The 8,586-nt window shown below is 41.2% G+C and overlaps 1 pseudogene; it reads right to left on the bottom strand.

Moving 5' to 3' along the window:
• Nucleotides 1-646: 646 nt before the first annotated feature.
• Nucleotides 647-1,220, bottom strand: LOC102813933 (annotated as a pseudogene).
• Between the last annotated feature and the right edge of the window lie 7,366 nt (nucleotides 1,221-8,586).

Raw genomic sequence — 8,586 nt, 5'->3', positions numbered from 1 at the left:
GGGCTTTTGAGAAGAACGGGCTTTATTGCACATTTGCTGTTGAGGGGAATGGGTTTCCCTGCAGACAGAGGCTGTCTGGATCAGCAGAACCACTACCACGCATCAATGAATTACCTTGACGTCAGGAAAGGAAGAGTCTGGCAGGGTCTTCCTAGTGCCTCCATGCTTGCAGCCGGGGGGACAAAGGTTGACTTGGTCACGGTGTGGTGGGCAGACCTGCTCGCTTACAGCCCAGTGCCAGTCCCTCAGTGACACAATGGCAGAAAGCTGGGTTACCAGGAAACGTATTGACAAGCATGCAGGTTCCAGAAACTATGACTCTCAATTTCACCTGGTGGGCCAGCCAGTAAGCCACTAGAAATCCAGGGGAAAGGACTTTGAGATCACAGGCTGGAAGGGCAGGCAGGCCACCTCTGAGCAGCAGAGGTGGTGACCCTGGTCAGGAAAGGCCCCTGGAGAGAAACAGAACTAAGAGGGGGCTGGAAACAGACAAGTTGGTGACATATCAGGCGTTGAGTTTGAATGAGTCTTTCTGAGTTCAGGAAATGGGAGGCAGATAATCCACAGCTCCTGCAGACGGTTGCAGGAAGAATCCAGTCCCGCTGCCTGGCTATCCCTCCGTCTCTCCTGAGTAGCAATGTGTACCTCATATATAAATGGGATGGTGAAACTAGTGGTTGACCTTTTTCCTACATGTTGGGCAGGTGTTGGAATTTTTAAGGGCACCACGGAAGTACTGGCTGCAGAAGACGTAGCCATATACAGTAGAAATGATGAGACACCCGTTCTGCACAATCTCTGAGTACCCATCCATGCAGATAGGACAGCTGACAGCGCTGGAAGACCTGAGTCCAACCATGCCCTCCTCCCTGGTGTTTCTGGGAGTGTGTGGGATCACATACATACACATCTCAGTCTCTGGACGAGTCATCATCACTGTTCACCACACAGCTGTCAGGGTGGTCTTGGCACAGTTTCATCGCTGTCCTCCGGAGCCGCCGCCTTTCTTCAACAATCACAACAGAGTCATTGTGGGTCAGGTTGACAACCACAGGCTCCAAGGACTCACAGGCGAGGCCCACTATTTCATCTCCAGCACTTTCCACAAGTTCTATGGGTTCTGCTATCACGGCCATCTCATGTGTAGAGGGAGCTTCTCGAATTCGCTTCTGGGCTTGTCTAGACTTTATTGTTCCACTACAATGCTTTCTTGTGCTCATTGTGCCCTTGGCTCCACTTACAGAAGCAGTGGCACTCTGTCCCATGGTGGGCAGGGAGGGGAACCTTGTCAGCCTCTCTCTCACACCTGCTAGTTAATCATTTGCCAGCTTGCAAGAGAATCTCAAGCCAGGGAGGTTTTTGCTTTCTTCAGATCTTGCAGTTGGTTTATTCCAGCATCTGCACCACTAGGGCACTCTAAGGAAGAACCTTCTAAAGCAGATGAGTAGAACTCTTCAAGCAAGATGCTGCCCGCGGCTGGTGGTTTTGAACTGCCAACATTGCAGCTATCAATCCAGTGCTTATCTTACAGTGCCACACCATCTTGTTGTTATTGTTGTTAGGTGCTATCGAGTCGGTACCGACTCATAGTGACATTATGCACAACAGAACAAAACCCTGCCGAATCCTGGGCCAACCTCACTACTGTTGCCACACTTGAGTCCATCGATGCTGCCACTTGTCCAATCCATCTCCATGGGGGTCTTCCTCTTTTTCTCTGACCCTCCACCTTACCAAACATGATATCCCTCTCCAGTGACTGTTCCCTCCTGACAATATGTCCGAAGTATGAGAGACGAAGTTTGGCCATCTTGGCCTCCAAGGAGCATTCTGGCTGTACTTCTTGCAGAATGGATCTACTGGTTCTTTGGGCAGCCATGGCATTTTCAATATTCTCCTCCAACATCATAACTCAAAGGCATCAATTCTCGGTCTTCCTTATTCACTGTCCAGCTTTTGCATGCATATGAGGTTATTGAAAATATACCATGGCTTGGGTCAGGTGTACCTTAGTTCTCAAGCTGACGTCTTTGTTCTTCAACACTTTAAAAAATTCTTTCACCACTGGACCACACTATCTTACTACCTTCTAAATAAAGAGGAAAGGAAATTTTTTAAGCAAGGCAAGCAATTATTGTGTTATAAGCATTACCTCAAGCATGCATTTTATATGATGTTTTTAAAATGTTCATTATGACCCAGCCTGTTGAGTGCAAAGCCTCCATTTTAGAAGTGGAAATATAAGACATTGCATAGGTTAAATGGCTTTTCACATAAGTGCAGGGCTGGAAGTTGAACTCTTCATTTGATCATGAACTTCCTCTTCTTATTCTTTAAAAAACTTTTTATTGGGAATGGAGGGAATGTTTTCTTCCAACAACTCTTTGACAATTTTCTTGATTGTCTCTTCCTGTTCTGGAATTCTGATCATCCGTAAGCTGTTCTTCTTCATGGGGTCCCACATAACTTTTAGGCTTTTTTGGGATTTTTCCATTATTTTTTCTGATTATTCTATTTAGCATACTAGTATTGAGAGTTTTATCAAGCTCACTTATTTGAGCTTCCATAGCTTCAAATCTACCTCTTTGCTCTTTCATTGTATTATCCATTTCTGAGATCTTAGTAGCAATCTCTGGATTTCTAATTGCAGGTTTGTATTATTTCAAATTTGCATTTATTCAATATGTTCTTATAGTGCTTTCCTGAATTCCTCTGAATTGTTTTCTGTGTTGCCTTTGCTTTCCTTGGACTTTCTATCAATCCTTTGAAGGTACCTAAATCACATTCATTTGAATTCTCTTTCAGTTAGTTCCATTACATGTTCATCTTCAGAAACATTTTGTGGCTCTGCATCTTGGCCATTTGCTTGGGCCATTCTTGTTTCTTCTTGAAGCTAAAATTATCTGTTGTCTCTTGGGCATTGTGAGGTTGTCATATTTGTATTTAATTGATGATTGTATGTTGGTGTGTTCTTAGATTCTCACCAACTGACTTGTGTGGGTGTAGTTAGAGAATGGAAGCATGTACACTGTTCTTGTTCACTGTTCATCCATCTCAGTTTAGGGTTGAGTTCGGCTGGTGTTGACTGTTGTGTATCATTGATCATATGGTTTGGAAGCTGGTACTGGCTCTTGCCCAGTGGATAGAACTACTGAGTATACAGTTGTGGCTGGCTGCATGAACACAGTTACTGTGTCCTGTTGGATTAGAAAGATAAAACCCCTCACACATGCATGCACACACACAAGAAAAACAAAGGTAATAAATAAACAAAGAACCAACAATAAAAATACAAATTAAAAAAGAGAAAAATAAATAAAAATTGTCAAAAACCAGAGAAAAAAGTATGTAATAACTATAAAGACAAAACAGGGACAGGGAAATGGAGCTACAGTAGAGGGAAATAAGAGAGGAAATAAAAGGAAGAAATAAGGGGAAAAAAAACTAGGGAGAGGGGAAATGAAAAGAGAGAGTAGAGAGTAATAAAGAAAGATAAAAAGGGGTAAAAAGAAGAGGGGAAATGAGAAACGGAAGAAAACAACAGCAGAGATAAAAAGGATAAAATTTAAGGGAATTGAAATGGAAGAAGGAGGCAAAAGAATAGACATACAAAAACAATGAAACAAGTAAAGGACAAACCCAACTCCAAAACAAAACAAAACAAAAAACAGTGTAGCTATTGGACTCAGAGAAAATACTCTTGCAGGGTAGGTGCATGTCCAGCAAGCCAAGGAGCTCATGAGGTGGGTGGGGGATGGATGTGTTCCTGGCCCTGGATGGAGTTCCTATAGAGCTCGGTGTAATCTAAATTCAGGGCACTCAATCTGGAAGGATTCATGGAGGCTCTTGATGGAGTTGGTTTCAGTGTCTGTTAGGACAACAGAGCAGTTGAGGACAGGGTGGCTGGTTAAATACTGTTCTGGTGGCTCTGTGGTTCTGTAAGTCTGAAGCTGAGCCTGCTTGAATCCAGGCTCCAAAGCTGTGCACCAAAGCAACACAGTTGTTGCCCTCCTCACACTGGCATGGCTCCTGATCATATGGCTTTGAACTCCTGGAACCAACCACACCTCTGGTCACCAGGGGAGTGTGTAGAAAAAGAAGAAATCACACCTTTCCCATCTCATGTGTGAATCTGTCCTGCCAGACCACCTTCTATTGTCAAAGCCACTTACAAGATGATCACTTTACATCTAGCTGGCCATTCACCAGTCTGCCTTCCTCTCTTGCCATCCCTGCTTGGTCTCTATTCCCAGAAAACACTCCACACACTTCTCTAACTTTTCTTCTGAAGTTCAGGATGCCAGAATTTTCATCTGTGACTGTTTTGTTTGGTCTTTTGTATCTTTGTTGTAGAGTGTCCATGTAGTGCATCTGCCTAGTCCACCATCTTGCCAGATGTCTCTCGTGTCCTCTTCTTTAGCAATTATTCAGTAATGTACCATTTATTCCAGTAACTCTGTACCATTATTCTAGTAACTCAGTGACTGAGTTCTTGTCATTGTATCCAGTCCTTATTAGGGGCCAGATTTCTTATCTGTACTCAATTTTTGGATGTCCTGCCCTAAACCCAGATTTCCCTACTACTTACTACTTTTTCAATTCTCAGAGTTGGCTGATGACCTACACCTTAGATTATTATCAATCACTTTCTTCATTTTTTCTTAGATTGGTGCTGAGATTTGTGCTTAGCATGAACATTTTTATTATTATATCTTTTTCCCAGTATCTAGTTTATTGACTTTGTTCCCATATTCAGCCTCCTTCTCTTGGTCAAATCATGACAGTCAATTTGGAACTCCTGCCCTTCTGGTTCTGATTAATCCTCTGAAGATAAAGAATGATACAAGCCACTCAGAATTAATGGCTTGTTGTGCCAAGGTAGCCTATGCCTTTGTGTATGCCACACTAATTATGAGATTGGATGCCTGTCAAAATAGGTATACTGAAAATTTCAGGAAAAAAAAAGAGGTAAAATAGATAAAAGCCAATGTGCTGATTAGTTCATAGACAATACGTTGATAAGCAAATATTTGAAGTATTTTGGAAGAGTGAAAATGTCATTAATCTATAAAATGTATGCACCATATTTATGTGTCAATAATTTGTGCACAAAGAAAACAACTACTCTAATAAGTTTAATTGAACCAATTATTCCTTGTTACTTACCATATTTTATGAAATTCAAAAATCATAATATGTTATTAAAATAAAATGATTAATTAATCTGGGTTAACAGCAAAACATTGTTGTGATGCTGAATTATTTATTGATCATTATCTGTTGTTTTTAGCCTATATAACCACAACACTCTGCTACATTTTAACTACTCTTTCTGTAGATTTATATACAAGTATGGTAAAGTTTGATTGATTCCTTCGATCATACTTACCCAGAAAATGCATATAGGTAACTGTTTGCTATATGGCACTATAGAATAATCACTGGACTGCTAACCATTGGGCTGATAGTTGAAACCTACCAGTCATGCCTTGGAAACTCTATTAAGAGTCATAATGTGACTGTAGGGTAAAGCACTGGACCACAAGGTTAGTTTGAAACCACAGTCAGTGGTTGAAACTCACCAGCTGCTCCTGGAAAACCCTAAACAGGGTTGATATGAGTCAGAACTGACTCAATGACACTTAATGACAACAACAACAATAAGTCAGAACCAATTCAATGTGACTTAACAACAATGTAACCATAAGTGCTACAACAATGAGCATATGGAATTGGTTCTTCCTCAAGTCCCCCTCACTCCACCCCACCACCTCTCCTTGAAGGACCAGTCTAAATGACATGCAACCCCAGAAATCAGACAGTGAGTTAAGGGTTATGAAAATAGAGGGCGTTGATGACACATGAAAGGGTAACTAACCTATACCTTGGAGATCAGGGAAGGTAAAGGGGTGGGAGTGGGAAGGGGCAAAACTAGGAATTAATTAATAGCTTGGTGAAGAGGGAAGGATGTTTGCTCCCGGAAGAAAATTACTAATTGTATGAAGGCTAGGGGATGAGAGAGGTCATTCTGTGTTCAAGAAATGGAGAGATGTATCTGGAGCATACAGAGTGGGTGGAGAGAGAGGGTAACAAGAAATAAATCTGAATGCATAATCATATTGAAGACATTGTAAAGGAGTTTTGACTTGAACTTGATGGTGATCTAGACTTTACAGCAGAGATGGAGAACCTTTTTTCTGCCAAAAATTATAACATCATTTACGGGTAATACAAAATCACTAACTTAAAAATTAGCCTGCTCTGTTGTGGTGCTGTAGGATCAGCACTGGTCTTTGAACCACAAGGTAAGCAGTGTCAATCCACCAGCTGTTCCTCAAAAACCCTATGCAGGATTGCTATGAGTCAGAACAAACTCGATGGCACTAAACAACAACAATGTGATGGTTAGAACTTCAGTTGCCTTGGCAGGGTCAGACCAAATGATTTTGAAGGCCTTATATGACCTGCAGGCCAGATGTTCCCCACCCCTGTTTCTAGAGCCTTGCATTTCAAAGTGGACCAGCGATATAGCCTGGAAACTTTTTCCTTGCTCAGACCACACCCAAGATCTATACACTCTAAAATAGCATTTTAATAAGATTTTGAATATTTCATATGTCATTAGACTTTTAGAAGCATTGGTCTAGGGTAATGAAATAATTTCAGTTGGGACATATATTGAAATAAATCCCTGACCTAATTCAGTTTTTGATGAATTAGGTCTGGCTTGGAACTTTGTTTACCAGGAACTTTGCACGTAACTCCCTGACCACCTATCCAGCCTTATCTGTGCTCAGTCTCCCTTGCTCTCACTCTGTTATACCTGCATTAGTAAGATACCTGCTCAAGGAATTGTTACTGCAAGATAGGAAATATGTTCTAGATTCTGCATTGGAAGTTTTACTCCAGAATTTTCCAGATACCTGAAGGACTTGTTTTCTCATTTTATTAGTCTTTGCTCAAGTATTACTTTCTCAGAAGGCCCCAAACACCCTGATCTAAAATACCTGCCCTGTATCTCACTCACTCCATCATTCTTAATTTTTAACATAATGTATATCGCAATGTGATATAATTTTATATAGCCTTATGTTTTATAAATAATAGCTTATTTATTATTGGACTCCCTACTATAAAGAAGTGGAGCGTAGTGGTTATGAGTCGGGCTGCCGACCTCAAGGTCAGCAGTTTGAAACTACCAGCAGCTCCGCGGGAGAAAGATGAAGTGTTCTGCTCCCGTAAAGATTTACAGCCTTGGAAACCCTGTGCTATGAGTCACTATGAGTTGGAACCGACTCCACGGTACTTAACAACAACAACTATATTGTAGGAGTCCTGGTGTGGCACTGTGGGCTAATACGCCAGACTACAAAGTCATTTGAACTGCAAGGTTGGTGGTTCAAGCTCATCAGCTGTTCCTTGGAAACCCTACACAGGGTCACTATGGGTCAGAATCAACTCGACAGCACTTAACAACAACAACAACAAATATATTATATGTTCAAAGAAGACAGGGGATTTTTGTCTTGATGCTATTGCTGTACTATCATGAGTTGGGTAGTCTATAGTTGTTCTTGTTAAGTGCTGTCAAGTTGGTTCCAACTCCTAGAGACCATGTATAGGGGTTCCAAGGCATGGCTGGTGAATTTTTAAGTGCCAACCATATGATTAGCTGTCCAGTGTTTATCCTATAGGGCTACACCAGGACTATAAATGTCTGTAAAGTGAAGCAGTGAGTAGTTGAATCAATGAATTATGCTGTTAGGTGCAGTCGATTCAGTTCTAACTCACAGCAACTATATGCGCAATGGAACAAAACACAGCCCAGTCTTGCGCCAGCCTCACAATTGTCTTGCTTGAGCCCACTGTTGTTGCCCCTGTGTCAATCCATCTTGCTGGAGAACTTCCTATTTTCCAATGACCCTCCACTTTACCAAGAATGATGTCCTTCTCCAGGGACTGATCCCTCTTGACAACATGTTCAAAGTACAAGAGATGATGTATTCTGATTCTCACTTCTAAGGAGCATTCTAGCTGCACTTCTTCCAAGACATATTTGTTTGTTCTTTTGACAAACCATAGAACTTTGAATAATCTTCAAAAATACCATAATTCAAAGGCATCCATTCTTCTATGGTCTTCCTTATTAATTGTTCAACGGTCACATGCATATAAGGCTATTGAAAATACCATAACTTAGATCAGACCCCAAACTGAAAATTTCTACTCTTTAACTCATTAAAAAGGTCTTTTGCAGCAGATTTGCCTAAGGCAATCCATCCTTTGATTTCTTGACTGCTGTTTCTAAGAGTGCTTTGTGGAAGCAAGCAAAATGAAGTTTTTGACAACTTCAATCTTGCCTCCATTTATCATGATTTTATTTATTGGTCCAGTTTTGAGGATTTTCATCGCTTTTACATTGATATGCAATCCATACTGAAGGCTATAGTTTTTGATCTTCCTCAGTAAGTAATTCAAGTCTTCTTCTCTTTCAGCAAGCATGGTGTGTCATCTGCATACTTCAGGTTATTAATGAGTCTTCCTCCAATCCTGGTGCCTTGTTCTTCTAGATATATTCCAGTTTCT

Source organism: Chrysochloris asiatica, unplaced genomic scaffold (genome assembly GCF_000296735.1).
Source record: "Chrysochloris asiatica unplaced genomic scaffold, ChrAsi1.0 scaffold00069, whole genome shotgun sequence".
Classification (NCBI taxonomy): Eukaryota; Metazoa; Chordata; class Mammalia; order Afrosoricida; family Chrysochloridae; genus Chrysochloris; species Chrysochloris asiatica.
Note: the sequence above shows the minus strand (reverse complement) of the source record. Positions and strands in the feature narration are given on the sequence as shown.